Source organism: Fukomys damarensis, unplaced genomic scaffold, assembly GCF_012274545.1.
Source record: "Fukomys damarensis isolate Sample0158 unplaced genomic scaffold, DMR_v1.0_HiC HiC_scaffold_16, whole genome shotgun sequence".
Taxonomy (NCBI): Eukaryota; Metazoa; Chordata; class Mammalia; order Rodentia; family Bathyergidae; genus Fukomys; species Fukomys damarensis.
Window position 1 is genome coordinate 129,261,074 of NW_022900928.1, and position 15,861 is coordinate 129,276,934.

Genomic DNA, 15,861 nt, shown 5'->3' on the forward strand with positions numbered 1-15,861 from the left:
TTAGTTCCCTTGGAGTTTCCCTGGGAATAGAGCAAGCAGGATTTACGCAAAGCAGAGCAGCGGAGAGGGTGAGAGCAAAGGGTCTGGCGGGACTTTCTGAGTCTTACAATCCTTCGGTGACAGATTACAGAGGTTCTCGTGGCTGCTCAGGCGCATTCTACAAAGAGCATAGTTACCTAGTTAACCCGTAGCTGCCTAATAACAAAGTTCATCATAGTTGCCAAATTCTATGAAAAATGGTCTCCTCTCTGAAGATTAACAAGTCCCAGAGTTTGAGGCCAGCCTGGTTCAAGGCCATCCTGAATTACAGAGGGAGACCTCGTCTCAAAAAAAAATTAAGATTACAAGGTTAAGAGAAAAGATTAGGGCTGGGAATTTAGCTCAGTGGTTCTGCCACTTGCCTCACAAGTGCAAGGACCCAAGTTTGATCCCTGGTACCAGAAAAAGAAAAAATTATAAGCACCCTCCCATTTGAAAATGTTCCATATTCTGCTGCCTGTGCTCACAAGGACAAGGTCCCAAATTCAATCCCCATACCAATAATAATAATAATAATAATAATAACAATAATTTTTTAAATGTTCCACAAGCCAGGCGTCGTGGCACATGCCTGTAATCCCAGCACTCGGGAAGCTGAGGCAGGAGCATCACTGTGAGTTTGAGACCAGCCTGGGCTATGTAGTGAGATGCTGTCTCAAAAACAACAACAACAACAACAACAAAACTAAAACTCCACAATAAATATTTGTTTCTATATAATTAGACTAATTCTTGAGGAAGCAGTTTCTGCAGTGTCAGCAGTCATGCCCAGTGTCACGGTAGAAACACACCTGGGGGTTCACAGATGTGCTTACCACCCTGCTGCACTAGCCGGCTGTCTCCCTGGACACTCGTCCCCTTCTGCATGCCCATCCTCACCAGCAGGGCCAGTCACGACCCCACTGTGAGGTGGCCAACAGTGCTGACATTTCAGGAGAAACAAACGCAGAAGCTGGGACAGCGATGGCCATGCCGCCCAGGCTCGGCCAGGGAAGGGGCCAGTCCTTTGTCCTTGGGGACAGGGTGGGACTGGGTGACTAAACATTCAAGTCTGCCACTGAGTCCTAGGCTCATATCCTGGCTCACAGAGCCCTTCAGAAAAATATGGCTTCTTTTATGGCAGAGGCTTATAAACTTTAATAACTCAAAGGGCTAGAAATGATTGTATTTAAGTAAAAAAAAATTTTTTTTTTTTGTTTTTTGGTACGGGAGACTGAACTTGGGACCTTGCACTTGCAAGGCAGGTGGTAGAACCACTGAGCTGAATCCCCAGTCCTTGAGACAGGATCTCGATATGTAGTTCAGGCTGGTCTTGAACTCTGTACACCAGGCTGGCCTGGAACTCACAGCAGTCCTCCTGTTTCAGCCTCCCAAGTGCTGGGATTACAAGTATGTGCCATCACGGCTGGCCTTTTTATTGTTTTTGTTATTAAAATTTTTAAAATTTTAAACTTAAAAACTTCAGAAGTATAATCACACTTTCTTTCATGTGGTGTAAGGCATAACAAACAAGCAGAATGCCAGAGATTGTACTCCACGTGACACTGAAAAATATAATTTGAAAATAGAAATTATCCTTCAAAGTTTCCTAATTTATTGCTCCTCAGATCTGAAATTTGAAATCTGCCATTCTTTTCTCACACTCAAAGCTGTGCGTCACATCAGGTTGTGAACTGTGTAGCAACAGGCAGCAGGGGACTCATCTTTGAACCCTTCAGCAGGGAGTAATGTGTACTTTTGTTTAGTTTTATAATAGAAAACAGCTGCTCTGAAACATCAGAGCTTCCACACATGGACAGACGTACGCCCAAGTGTTTTTATAGTCCGGGTAACCATTCTGGAGACAGCACTGTCATGCTTGGTTTTCAGTATGGCACAATTCAGTAACTCCCACGCAGGCTCTTCATTCCCATATTAGTAGCCACTCAGAATTGGGCCAGGGGTGCAGCTCAGTGGTGCCACGCCTGCCTTGCAAGCAGAAGGTCCTGAGTTCGATCCTGGGTCCTGCTAAAGAAAATAAAACCTCAGAACTGAACATCAGTTCATTTTCAGTTTGAAACCAGAGGACCTTGCTTGGAGCTCAATCTTCGGCTCTTTCATTTTTGAAGTGTGGTTCCACTCATCACATTCATCTTCAGAAACACATTCATAGGGCCAGGGATTTAGCTCAGCGGTTCCGCCCCCTGCCTGCCTTGCAAGCGCAAGGACCTGAGTTCGATCCCCAGTACCAAAAACAAAACAAAACAAAACAAAAAACAAAAACCAGAAACACATTCAGGGCCAGGGATTTAGCACAGTGGTGCTGCTGTCTGCCTTGCAAGTGCAAGGTGCCGAGTTCAATCCCCGATACCCACCCCCCCAAAATAAGTGCATGAGTTTCCAGTGACACACTTTTGCTAGGACGTGGGCTGGCCGCTTGTGATGTGCTTGCAGAGGATGAGCAATCCTGGCCTGGCCTAGAGGACGAAGGCTTTGACCCTGGCTGCGTAGCTTTCTGGCTCAGCTGCTTCATCACAGGGTAGCACAGGCTTCCACCCGGTGCAGGGGACTCACCGAGTGAGCCCTGATTCCCGTGGGAAATCTCCAGGCTGTGGGATAAATGCTGCGGCCAGGATGGGACCCGGTTTTAGCACACAGTGACTCCTAGAGGACGAGGCTATGCAGACTCGAGCACTGCGTCTTTGAGAAGCCCTGCCCCCTTGGACTTAGGCTTTGTCACAGGAACACAAACCATCACAGATTACTGTCTGGTCTAACACTGACTAACACCGAGTATTCCACATTAAACCTTTTTGTTGTTGATGTTGCTGTTTTTAGTTTGGGTCCCTCTACGTACTTCAGACTGGCCTTGAACTTGTAGCAATCTTCCTGCCTCAGCCTCCTAAGTGCTGGGGTTAAAGTGTGTGCCACCAAACCCAGCTCAGATGAAACCTTTTAAGACTTTTCTCAATACATGAGAACAAGTAATCTCCCGATGGCATGCCTGTCGTGGGTTCCGTACCCAAAGGTTCTTCAGTCACATTCAAAGTTTTATCAACACCGGTATAAACACAGCTAACTGGAGTTGTCCCTTAGTCACAACTGACTTTGCTGCTTGTGGAACCGGGTTCTGCAAACGCTCAGCCACACTGCCCACATGCAGGGCAGTGACTGTCACTTAGTCTTACATCTGCACATACTCTTCAAGGCACAATCCTGTATAAACTCCCCATCTGTGCAGGGTTTTGATGCCCGGGAAATTTTCTCAATTAATACTTAACTACATTTCATAGCAGCATCGCTTATTCTATTCATATTCAAAAGCAAATTGTGTTGAAATTTCAGTCATTGTTTTTTCAGTTCATTAAGCTTTCTTCATGCACGTTTTTAGTCCACCACCATGGCTCTTACCAGGATTTGTTTCACAATTATGTGGTACATTATATTCTTTCTACACACATTCTGACATGTAGGAATGTTCTTTACTTCCATAAAGAAATCAGCTCTCTCCCATTTTTCTTGGAAAGTGTGGCTTTCTTGACTTGTTTTTCCACTTTTGGAGTGCTGATGTGGTGGTCATGAATTTCTTCAGGTGCTTTTCCTCATGGAAGTATCTTATTTCTCCGTCAATTTTGAAAGATAGTTTTTCAGGGTACATCAATCTGGGTTGGAGATTGTTTTCTCTTAGGGCTTGAAACATTTCAGTGTAAGTGCTCCTTGACTTGATGGTTTGTTTTGAGAGGTCTGCTGTGATTCTGATGGCTTTCCTTTATATGTGATTTACGGGGATTTCGCTCAGTGGTTCCCCCACCTGCCTTGCAAGTGCAAGGTCCTGAGTTTGATGCCTGGCACCAAAAAACAAAAACAAAAAAATCTTTCCTCTGCTTTTTTGTTTTTTTTTTTTTGAGACAGGGTCTCATTATATAGTTTAGACTGACCTTGAACTCACTATGTAGCCCAGGCTGGTTTTGAACTCAACAGCGATCCTCCTGCCTCAGCCTCCCGAGTGCTGGGCTTACAGGCATGTGCCACCACCCCCGGCTCTAACTGCTTTTAATATTCTGTTCTTCTGTTGAATTTCTGGATTTTTTTTTTCAATACTAGGGATCAAACTCAGGACCTTGAGCTTGCCAGGAAAGTGTAGCACCACTGGGCTACATCCCCAGCCAAAATTTCAGAATCTTGACTATAGCTTGGTGTAATTTTTTTTAATCACAGCTAATTGGAATTCTATATGCCTCACTCATTTGTATGTGAAATTCTTTTTTCATGTTTGGGAAGTTTTCTGCCATTAGTTCTGAAAACAGTTTTTTATGTCATTTATGCTAACTCTTGCTTTTTCATTGATTCCAATCAATCTTATGTTATTCTTTGCATCATTTAAAAGCTGTTGGAGGGCCGTGGATTTAGCTCAGTGGTGCTGCCATCTGCCTTGCAAATGCAAGGTCCTGAGTTTGATTCCCATATCAAAAAAAAAAAAGGTTTCACCTATAAGCTGTTAGACTGATGTATTTATTTCTTTTTTTGGTACTGAGGATAGAACTCAGGGCCTAATGTTTTCAAGGCAAGCAGCAGATCCATTGAGCTAAATCCCAGGCCCAAGGACTCTTGCTATTTTTAATAAATCTTTCTCTTCGTGGGCCAGGGATTTTAGCTCAGTGGTGCTACCACCTGCCTCAAAAGCACAAGGTTCCAAGTTTGATCTCCAGTACCAAAAAAAAAAAAAAAAAAAGAACAATCAAGAAAAAAAGAAGAAAAGACAAAAAGTCCACTTCAGGGCATGTTTCTGCTGTCACTGGTAGACAGAGTGAGCAGACAGAGCCCAGATCCATGTTTTAATCCCAGCAAGGCAGCTGTAGATTTATGGTGGGGTAGTGGATAATCCCAGGAAACCTGTACTTTTAGTTCCACTGAAGTTCAGGCTGGTTTCTGGCTCTGAGGCTGAAATCCAATTTGTTCAGCATATAACACTCCATGTGCCTCCTGATGGCTTGAACTCAGCTCCTTGACCTCCTGCCAACTTGAACTTCTTTCTGCCTCACCCCGACACTGGGAGCTGTTAGATAGAGACAGCCCACAGCTGCTCTGAGTTCCAAACTCAGGTGGCCTCTCTGTAAGATGGCTACTGTCCAATCTCCCTCTCCTGGGAAATGTCTGAACTGAGTAACTCACCAGCCACTGCCGTCCACTGCATCCACTGCTCCATTCCACTGGTGCATTTTTCCATGGAGGCCTCTCAGGTCTCCAATAGTCACCATGCATCTGCCTGTTCAAGCCCTTCCTCCTATGCAGTGAGTCAGGGATCGGGGAGTAAGTTGAATTCCAGGTCAGTCAACTACATAGTGAGACCCTGTCTCAAAAACAAAGAGCTGGGTGTGGTGGCACACTCGGATCACTCAGAGTTCAGACCAGCCTGGGATACACCGTTTGTTCCAGGTCAGTCTCAACTACATAGTGAGACCCTGTCTCAAAAAACCAAAAAACAAACAAACAAACAATAGCTTTCTTGGGCTGAGCATTTAGCTCAGTGGTTCCACTGCCTGCTTTGCAAGGGCAAGGTCCTGAGTTTGATCCCCAGTCCAAAAAAAAAAAAAAAAGCCTTCTTGTACACAAATAATAGAATCACTCAGAAAGAAATTAGAGAAACAATTCCTTTCACAATAACATCCAAAAAATGTGAAATATCTAGGAATCAATCTAACAAAGGAGAAAAAAGACCTCTACACTGAAAATTACAGCACTCTGAAAAAAGAGATAGAAGAGGATATAAACAGATGGAAAGACATCCCTTGCTCCTGGGTAGGAAGAACCAACATACTGAAAATGGCCATACTTCCAAGACTTCTATACAGATTCAATGCAATCCCATTGAAATCCCAACAGTATATTTCACAGAACTTCAAAAAATAAAAATAAAAAATTTCATTTTTGGTACCTGAAGAGACCTAAAATAGCAGAAAACATTTTAGGCAACAAAGACATAGCAGAGGGTATCACAATCCCCAACTTGAAACTATGCTACAAAGCTATTGTGATAAAAGCAGCATGGTACTGGCAAAGAAACAGACCCGAGGATCAATGGAATAGACTAGAAGATAGAGAAACACCACCAGACATACTCAGCTACCTCATCCTTGACAAAGGAGCCAACCATCCTCACTGGAGGAAACATAGTCTTTTTAATAAATGGTGTTGGAAAAACTGGCTTTCAACTTGCCAAAGATTAAAATTAAAACCCTATCTTTTTTTTTTTTTTTTTGGTACCAGGGATCAAACTCAGGCCCTTGTGCTTGTGAGTCAGGCACTAGAACCACTGAGCTAAATCCCCAGCCCCTAGATCCCTATCTTTCACCATCCACTAAACTAAATCCAAGTAGATTAAAGATCTAAATATCAAAACAGAAACACTAAACTTACTGGAAAGTAAATTAGGTAGAATTGAATCTTGAAGACACTGGCATAGGAGAAGACTTTAAGAACAAATCCTCAGCAGCATAAGAACTTGCACAAAGAATAAACAACTGGGATCTCATTGTATTAAAAAGTTTTTGCAGTGCAAGAGAAATCACCAACAGAGCTAACAGACAACCTACAATGTGGGAAAAGCTTTTTACCAGGTACTTCTCAGACAAAGGACTACTATCTAGAATATATAAAGAACTCAAAAAAGTCAGACCCCCCCCAAACACAAAGACCCTGTTCAAAAATGAACATCTAAAATGAACAGGCGTTTTCCAGACAAATAAGTAAAAGCAGCAAATAAATATGAAAAAATGTTCCACATCACTGGTCATTCGAGAGAGGTAGATGAAAACAACACTGAGATTCTGCCTCACCCCAGAAAGAATGGCTGCTATCAAGAAATCAACCAATAACAAATGCTGGTGGAGTTGTGGGGAGAAAGGAACCCTTCTCCATTGTTGGTGGGAGTGCAGACTGGTGCAACCACTGTGGAAATCAGTATGGAGAAACCTCAGACACCTGGAACTAGAGGTTCCATTTGACCCAGCCATCCCTCTGCTGGGTATCTTTCCAAAAGAATTAAAAGAATCATATCACAGTGATGTATGCTCACCATGTTTACAGCAGCACAGTTCATAATAGCTAAACCTTGGAAACTATCCAAATACCCATCAACTGGAGGCTGGATAAAAACGATGTGGTTTTTGTATAGAACAGAGCACTACTCAGCCATAAGGAATGAGAAACTAGAAACATTTAGAGCTAAATGGATGCACACTGAGGCTATGCTCTTAAGTGAAATAAATAGGACAACTTGAGTAAATACTGAAGAGTTCCTCTGGTGTGAAAAACTTAAAGTGTAAATAAGGTCGAAATGGTGTAATTGAGAGGGTGAAAGAAAATGGCTAAAGGAGAAGTGGAAAGGGGAGGGGAAAGGAAATAACGGAAAAGAAAAAAATACTTCAAAAATGGAAACAAAGTCTTTGTAAATAGGGAAGGGTGAAGGGGGTGAAGGGAGGGCTGGGGTATGGGGAAAAAACAAGAACCAAGATCTGTCATGTAAAGGTACAAGATCTCAGTGATAAATGTAACTATTGTTTGTTTTAAATGTACCAATAAACTTAATGAAAAAAAAAAGAAAATAAAAGGAAATAATTAAAAAAAAACAGGAAAAAAGTGCTGCTCAGAGTTGGAAACAATAATACACATTTCACATCTGAATAGACTCTGGACTAAGGCCAGGACTTGGAGCTCACCAGGAAGATACAAACTGGACCTCTGCCACTGGGAGCGTGGCCTCGCTGAGGAAAGGGCTGGTAAACAAACGGACCCTGAATACACACTGTGATGAGAGCCAGGAAGGTAGCCGGGTGTGGTGGCACATGCTTGTCATCTCAGCACTCAGGAGGCTGAGGCAAGAGGAGCACCCTAAGTCTGAGGCCAGCGTGGGCTACAGAATGAGACACTGTCAAAAGAAAATAAAAAGCACTATGAAGTAAAAGCAAGAGCGGAAATAAGGAAGTGCAGCAGAGACCTAACCTTGTTGGGAGTATTAGTAAGTGTGCCTTTATTTTTACTTTTGGCACTGCTGGGGATCAAACCCAGGGCCCAGCAAATGCTAGGCAAGTGCTCTACCATGGAATTGCCCAGCCCAGGAGCAACATTTCCACTAAGACTTGAAGGGTGGGCTTCTGGTAGCTGGCAGCTGAGCTGTGAAAACAGTAAGAGAGCAGAGCAGGGCTTGGGCATAGGAGCAGGGGCAGGATGGGAAGGAGGCCCCGCTGGAGGCTGAGGACAACCTGCCCCAGGCAGGAGGCTGTGACTGTGCTGTCCCACTGTCCTTCACCTCAGCTGCCTAGGAAGTGACCTGTGTGCACACCTTTGGGTTTCCCTTCTCTGTTTTCCCACCACACCCTTCCAGGAGACTGGACCCAGGGCCTTCACAATGAGCTACATCCTCAGTCCTGTTTTGACTTTTTCTTTTTCTTTTCTTTCTTTCTTTTTTTTTTTTTTTTTTTTTTTTCTTTTTTTTTTTTTTTTTTTTGGTACCAGAACTCAAACTCGGGTCCAGGCACTTGTAAGGCAGGTGGAGGAACCACTGAGCTAAATTCCTGGCCCTTGACTTTGTAATTTTGAGATGGGGTCTTGTTAAGTTGCTAACTTGTCCAGGCTGGGCAGAAACTTGCAACCCTCCTGCTCAGCCTCCCCGCTGAATTCTGGTTGTGGGCCACCACACCAGGCTCCCTTTTATTTTTTAATTTCCTACTGGTTTTTTGAGACAAGGTCTCCCTATATAATTCGGGTTGGCCTCAAAGTCACTACGGAGGCCAGGGCTACCCTCGAACTCATGATGATCCTCGTGCCTCAGCCTCCCAAGTGCTGGGATTACAGGCTTGGGCCACCATGCCCAGCAAGGACTTATTTTTTTATTTTTTATTTTTTTGTACCAGGGATCGAACTTAGGACCTTGCACTTGCAAGGCAGGTGGCACAACCATTGAGCTAAATCCCTGGCCCCCAGCAAGAACTTCTGTATCACTAAGTCCCAGAGCTCTTTCCTGTTCATCAGTTTTGTTTTTTTAAAATGGTCCTGTGAATTGAACTCAGCACCTTGCACTTGACAGACAGGCACCGTGCCACCTGAGCTATGTTCCCAGCTCATTAGTAGATTTACAATCCACATAACTAAACCTCCTACAGAGATGCAGGAGACAGCCAGCACACACAGGTGAAATAAAAAAGCATCTGCCTTTATCCTGGTATGGTAGTCCATGCCTACAGCCCTAGAATTTGGAAGGCTTAGGCAAGAGGGTCACAACTTTGAAGCCAGAATGTGCTACATAGTGAGCTCAAGGCCAGCCTGAACTACATAGCAAGGCCCTGCCTCCAAAAACAAAAGCATTTACATTCTATTCAGCAAATCCCACTGGACTTGACAGTAGAAATTAGCACTAATTTGAAAGCAGCTGCCTAATTTACAATTAAATCCAAGTCTCCAGGAACTGGCAGCTGGTACTGTGACACAGTCAGGGCATAGCCAGGGACCATGTAGGGACAGGGCACAGGCAGCACTCAGGGCCCTGACTACTCACTAAAAGGACAGTCAGGGAGCCAGGCATGGTGGTGCATGTCTCTTATCCCAACACTTGAGAGACTGAAGCAGGAGGATTACCAGGAGTTCAAGGCCAGCCTGAACCACACAGGGAGACCCTATCTGAAAAAACAAACAGAAAGGACAGAGAACTAAAAGCCACTTCTGCCGTGAACCATGAGCTTTCACTCAGGCCTACAGAGCCCCAGCAGGTAACTAAAGCAGAACCAGACCTTCACTGTGTCCTGTTACTGTCAATCCAGGGCCCAGTGTCTCCCAAGCTATGCCCAGGGTGTGGTGATCATTAGAGTGTCCTTGTCCTCTAGCAGGCCCATTTCAAGATTGAAGACACCAAGGTAATCGATGATTTCCAGAGCACCTCTGATACACCTAGCAGCCTCTGGACATTGTCCAAACCCTGTGGTCACCTGGATTCTGGGGAAAGCAGAGGCCCTGTGACTGAGACCCCTGCTGAGACCGTCCACTCCAGGAGGGAGAATATCCCTCAGGGCCAGGGCACCAGGACGGAACTAGGGGTCAACCCAACCCTAGCTGGCAAGCCCTGTCAGAGTGGCCTTTCCAGCCACTGACACTAAGGGCCTCTCGTCTTCCCTATCACTTTCCAATTAAAAGTTCTTTGGGTGACTTCATGTTTTAATTTCCATTATTACCGAAGTAAGGACCCAGACTAGCCAGCGACACTACACAGTAATCAGCTTCCTATCCTGGTGATGTAGGGATGACATATGGACCTCCAAATGGTGTACAGGAAATATTAACTCCCATTAGATGTCTGATATGCCGAGTTCCTATTCTTCAAAATCGAAGAATGAATTCTAGAAACAACGGAGGTTGAGTGGGACACATTTATTCAGGGGTAGCTCTTGCCTGAGAGGCAATGGGGAACCCAGAGAGTAGGTTGCCCACAAGCCCAATTCTCAAGTAAGTATTATAGAGCAAAATCACGAGGTGCTTAAGTGGACCAAACCTATGGTCACCCAATAGGACTACAAGTATAGTACTTAGGTAATAGAGATTCAGTGGGGAAACATCAGGTAACAAGTGCACATGGCAAGCACAAGGGCTTTTCCCGGAAGTCATGGGTCAGGAGGGCCTTGATTTACACCCAAGGTGACAGACGCCAATTCAGAGTATCCATCATGGCCTGGCTTGGTGGCACAGCCCTGTAGTCTCAGCACTTGGGAAACTGAGGCAGGAGGATTGCTGCAAGTTGGAGGCCAGCCTGGGCTACTTAGTGAGTTCAAGTCCAGGCTGACTTTAGAGACCCTATCGCCAAAAAAAAAAAAAAAAAAAGCCGTGGATGTAGTTCAGTGGTGCTGCCGCCTATCTTGTAAATGCAAGGTCCCAAGTTCAATCCCAGGTACCAAAAATAAAAAGTTAGAATATCAATGTTTATCGTTCATCCCCAGGGAAGTACGCGGGTGCAGTCACTCCATCTCGAGGCCTGTCCTTCAGCAAATGCTCCTCCCCTCCAGCCACGGTTGTAATGTGTGCTCATCTTGTGCACTGACTTCTTCAAGGGCCTGGGCGTGTCTGAATGGCTCTATTTCTTTTTTTTCCCCTCGGGACTGGGACTCAAACTCAGGTCTTCGCACTTGCCAGGCTGGCCTGGCACCACCCTCAGCCCTGTCTATAATATTTTTCTTTCACTTAGCTGTGTATAATACTGGCATGAGTCGGCTAAAGTCTAGAGACACTTTCGGTTTTGTTTTGACAAGACCTCACTATACAATTTGGGCTGGCCTTGGATTCACTATGTAGCCCATGCTGGCCTTGAACTTACAGCGATCCCCCCCACCCCCGTCTCCTCCTCCCCGGGTGCTGGGACGGCAGGCGTGCGCCACCACGCCAGGCTGGTGTCATTTTCTTTTATCGTTTGGAATGTTTTACACAAACACACACCAATAAATACAGGAAAAAATGGGCAGCCAGGCGTGGTGGCGCACGCCTATAATCCCAGCACTCGGGAGGCTGAGGCAGGAGGATCGCTGTGAGTTCAAGACCAGCCTGGGCTACACAGTGAGTTCCAGGTCAGTCTCAACGACATAGCAAGACCCTGTCTCAACCAAAAAGGTGCGTGTGTGTGTGTGTGTGTGTGTGTGTGTGTGTGTGCAGTTTTTGGTGTCGTAAGTCAGGTATCCCAAGACACCTCTTGCCACAATCTAAAAATCGGGTTTCAAGGTAAGAGACAAACCTCCAGGAATTCTTCCTTTCCTCTCATTACATTTTCAAATCTGATTTTTAAAACATTAATCCCTGTAACTAACTACTCCGGGAGGCGCACACAGCCAAAGGCGCACACAAAGGAGACCAGCGCCCGAATCCAGGCGCCCGCCCGGCGCAGCCTGAGAACTCGGAGACTGCAACACGTCACGGAACGCACAGCCGCAGCCCCGAGCCACGTCCCAACTGAACCCGCCCCGTCGCACCCCTCAGGTTTCACCTTTCAAGCCACGCCCGGTGCTGGGTCCCGCCCCGCCCGCCCTCACACAGCCCGCAAAGCCCCCGCAGGAGCCGCGCACAGCGGAAGCGTCCCACACCAAGATTCTTACGTAAGACGTCAGGAAGATGACGGCCCACGTGCCTCTGCCTAGACCAATCACAGCTCGTGCCTGCCGCGGCCTCAGGAAGAGAGGGCCGCACGTGCTGCGCCTGCGCGCGGTCCAACATTTTGGTTGGGCAGGCGCCTGCTGTCCCCGCCCCCGAGGCGTGGTTGTCATGGCGCCATTTTGAGACCAGGAGGAGGCAAAGAGACGAGGAAGGTGTGCTGGGCGGCGCGGGTGGGCGGAAACCTCTTTAAAGCGCCGGAGGAAGCAAATAACTTCACCTGTCTGTCTGCTACTTCTTGTACTTGTACATGTTTAGATTTGGGGGGTTTTTTTGAGGCAAAGTTCATACAGTTTGCGCTGTGTAGTTCAGGCAGGCCTACATCTCTGGCGATGCTCCTGCCTCAGCCTCCCGAGTGCTGGGATTAAAGTGTGCCGTCACGCCCAGCTCTTAGTTTTCACACACTATTTTATAATAGATTTTTTGTTTTGTTGTTTTTGTTTTTTTTGTTTATTTTTTTGAGACAGGGTCTCACTATGTAGTTGAGACTGACCTGGAACTCACTATGTATCCCAGGCTGGTCTCGACAGTGATCCTCCTGCCTCAGCCTCCCGAATGCTGGGATTACAGGTGTGCGTCACCACACCGGCTATAATAGATTTTTCAAAGCAGCTTTTAAATTTAAATATTGTTAAAATGTCACATTGCATACAAGGAAACAGGCCCCCCTGCAGGGCCATAGGTTGGTTCCTCAGTCACTTAATATTTTCAGTTTCTTCTTAGGTCATCGTTGACGTAGAATAACAACTCTTTTCAAGTAAATAGTTTATTCGGGGCAAATATGAGTGTTGGTGGTTCAGGAGCATGGATTCAGATTAGCCTGAATGCGGTGTCCACCAAGGACAGGTAGGGAACTTTCACAGTCACAGAGTGAAAGTCGTGAATCCGCGCCGTGGTAGAAATATGAAGTAGGCAGCGATATTTCTTAGAGGTGTCAGATGTAACTGAGTGTGGTGGCACACAGCTACACGACACTGGGGAGACTGAGGGTTAGGGTGGCCACAAGTAGGAGGCCAGCCTGGGCTACACAGACCCTGTCTCAAAAAAAGGCCAAAAAGTGGGACGAATGTGAAGTGAGAGGGAAGATTATGAGGGCGCTTAATGAATACATTTTACTGTAATTTTTCATTAATGTGTTTTTCAGTCACACCTCCTATGAACAAAGATATAAAATTAAAAATACTAGCAAGTTGAAGTAGTTGAGTGAAGCTCTACATTTAAACCAGTGTTTGAGCGGGGCGTGGTGGTGCACGCCTGTAATCCCAGCACTCGGGAGGCTGAGGCAGGAGGATCGCTGTGAGTTCAAGACCAGCCTGGGCTACATAGTGAGTTCCAGGTCACTCTCAACTAGGTAGTGAGACCCTGTCTCAAAAAAAAGCTGCCCCTTCACAGGTTTTTCTTCCTTTAGTCTGTTGCGTTGTTGTATTTGCTTACCTTGAAGCAACCTTGCATTCCTACTTGCTTTTTTTTTTTTTTTTTACAGACTAAAGGAAGAAAAACCTGTGAAGGGGCAGCTTTTTTTTGAGACAGGGTCTCACTACCTAGTTGAGAGTGACCTGGAACTCACTATGTAGCCCAGGCTGGTCTCAAACTCACAGCGATCCTCCTGCCTCAGCCTCCCGAGTGCTGCACCACCAGGCCAGGCCATGAGGGGAAGTTTCTTGAACTTTGCTGAGGCTTCCCTGGCAAAGTGGAAATCGCTGGTGCTGTGGCCAAGTGCTTAGAGCTGCTCTGGGCTCAGGTTAAAGCTAGCACCATTACAGAGAGGACGGGAAGAGGCCATGTGTAATCCTTGGGACAACCTTTGCCTGTAATTTAAGGGTTTCACCTTTTTCAGAGTAAGATCCATAAATGAAATGAGGACAAGCCAGGTGTGGTGGCACACACCTGTAGTTCCAGAATTTTGGGAGGCTGAGACAGGAGGGTTGCAAGTTTCAGCTCAGCCTGGGCAACTTGGAGAGACCTTGTCTCAAAAAATGAAAAGGTTTGTGATGTAGCTCAGCCTGAGGCCCTGGGTTCATTCCCTAGTACCCACCTACCCCCCAAAAAAAACATTTAACTACAATGTAAAAGTTAATATTTGGTTGTTTTTTGAGACAGTGTTTCCCTATATATCCCAGGCTGGCCTCAAACGTGGCAGTCCTCCTGCCTCAGCCTCCCTAGTACTGGGATTGCACTCAGCTACAATGTATAACTTCTAAATGCCAGAGTCTCTAGGAACATTAAAAGTGGGAACAAGTTACAGTAAAATTGTGACATACCTAAAGATATTAAAGTATGAAAATGCAGATCAATAAAGAACTAAACAAAAATGAGCAAAGGATATGAAAAACAATTTTCAGAAGAAATTTAAATAGCTAATAGCTAATAAATGCATGAAGAGGTGCTTGACCATCAAGCCATCAGTGAAATACAACTTAAAACCGCTTAATAGCTGGGCATGGTGATGCAAACCTACAATCCTGGAGCACTGAGAGGCTGAAGCAGGAGGACTGCAAATTCAAGCCTAGCTTGGTACCTTAGCAATTTAGTGCCCTGTCTCAAAATTTAAAAACATTCTTTTTTTATTTTTGAGACAGGGTCTCACTATGAAGTTGAGACTGACCTAGAACTCACTATGTAGTCCAGGCCGTCTGGATCACAGAGATCCTCCTGCCTCAGCCTCCCGAGTGCTGGGATTACAGACGTGTGCCACCACACCCTGCAAAAAAAAAAAAAAATTTTTTTTTTTTTTTTTTTTTTTAGAATTTGGGTCTTTGCATTTGTGAGGCATGTGGCAGAACTACTGAGCTAAATCAGCCCCACAAAAGAATTTTTTTAAAGAGGGGTGGGGAACTGGGAATGTAGCTCTGTTAAGGCCCTGGGTTCAATCACCAGCACTATTAAAAAAAAAAGGATTAAAAATACATGCATAGCTGGGGATTTAGCTCAGTGATTTCGCTGCCTGCCTTGCAAGCTCCAGGTCCCAAATTCGATCCCCAGTACACACACACACACACACACACAGACACACACACAAAAAAATGAGTACAAAAATACATGTACAATGGGCCAGGGATTTAGCTTGTGGTTCCACTGCCTGCCTTGCAAGCACAAGGACCCAAGTTCGATCCCTGGTGCCCCCCCCAAAAAAAATGTATAAAATTTTTTCTGGTACCTGATATCAAACTTGGGACCTTGCACTTGCAAGCAGGTGCGGTGCTGCTGAGCAAAATCCCCAGCTCAATACAAATTAAATATGTGTGCGTATGTGCATGTGTGTGTGTGTGTGTGTGTGTGTGTGTATTTTACCTTAATTAGAGTGACAGAATTTTTGAGGGGGGCGTTTAGACAGGGTCTCACTATGTAGTTGAGACTGACCTGGAACTCACTATGTAGCCCAGGCTGGTCTGGAACTCAGTGATCCTCCTGCCTCAGCCACCTGAGTGCTGGGATTACAAGCATGCGCCACCACGCCCAGCATAGAGTGACATTAATTAAAACAAAACACATGAAATGAGTTTTGAGATTGTGTGGAAACTGAAGAGAACACAAACTGTGTTTCTTTCTGGAAAGAAACTTGGCAGTTGCCGTGAAAGGTAGAAATTCTCATTCCTCACTTGAGGAATTCCACTTACTGAGAGAAGCACACAGGCTCCTGGAGAGACATTCACATAAATCTGT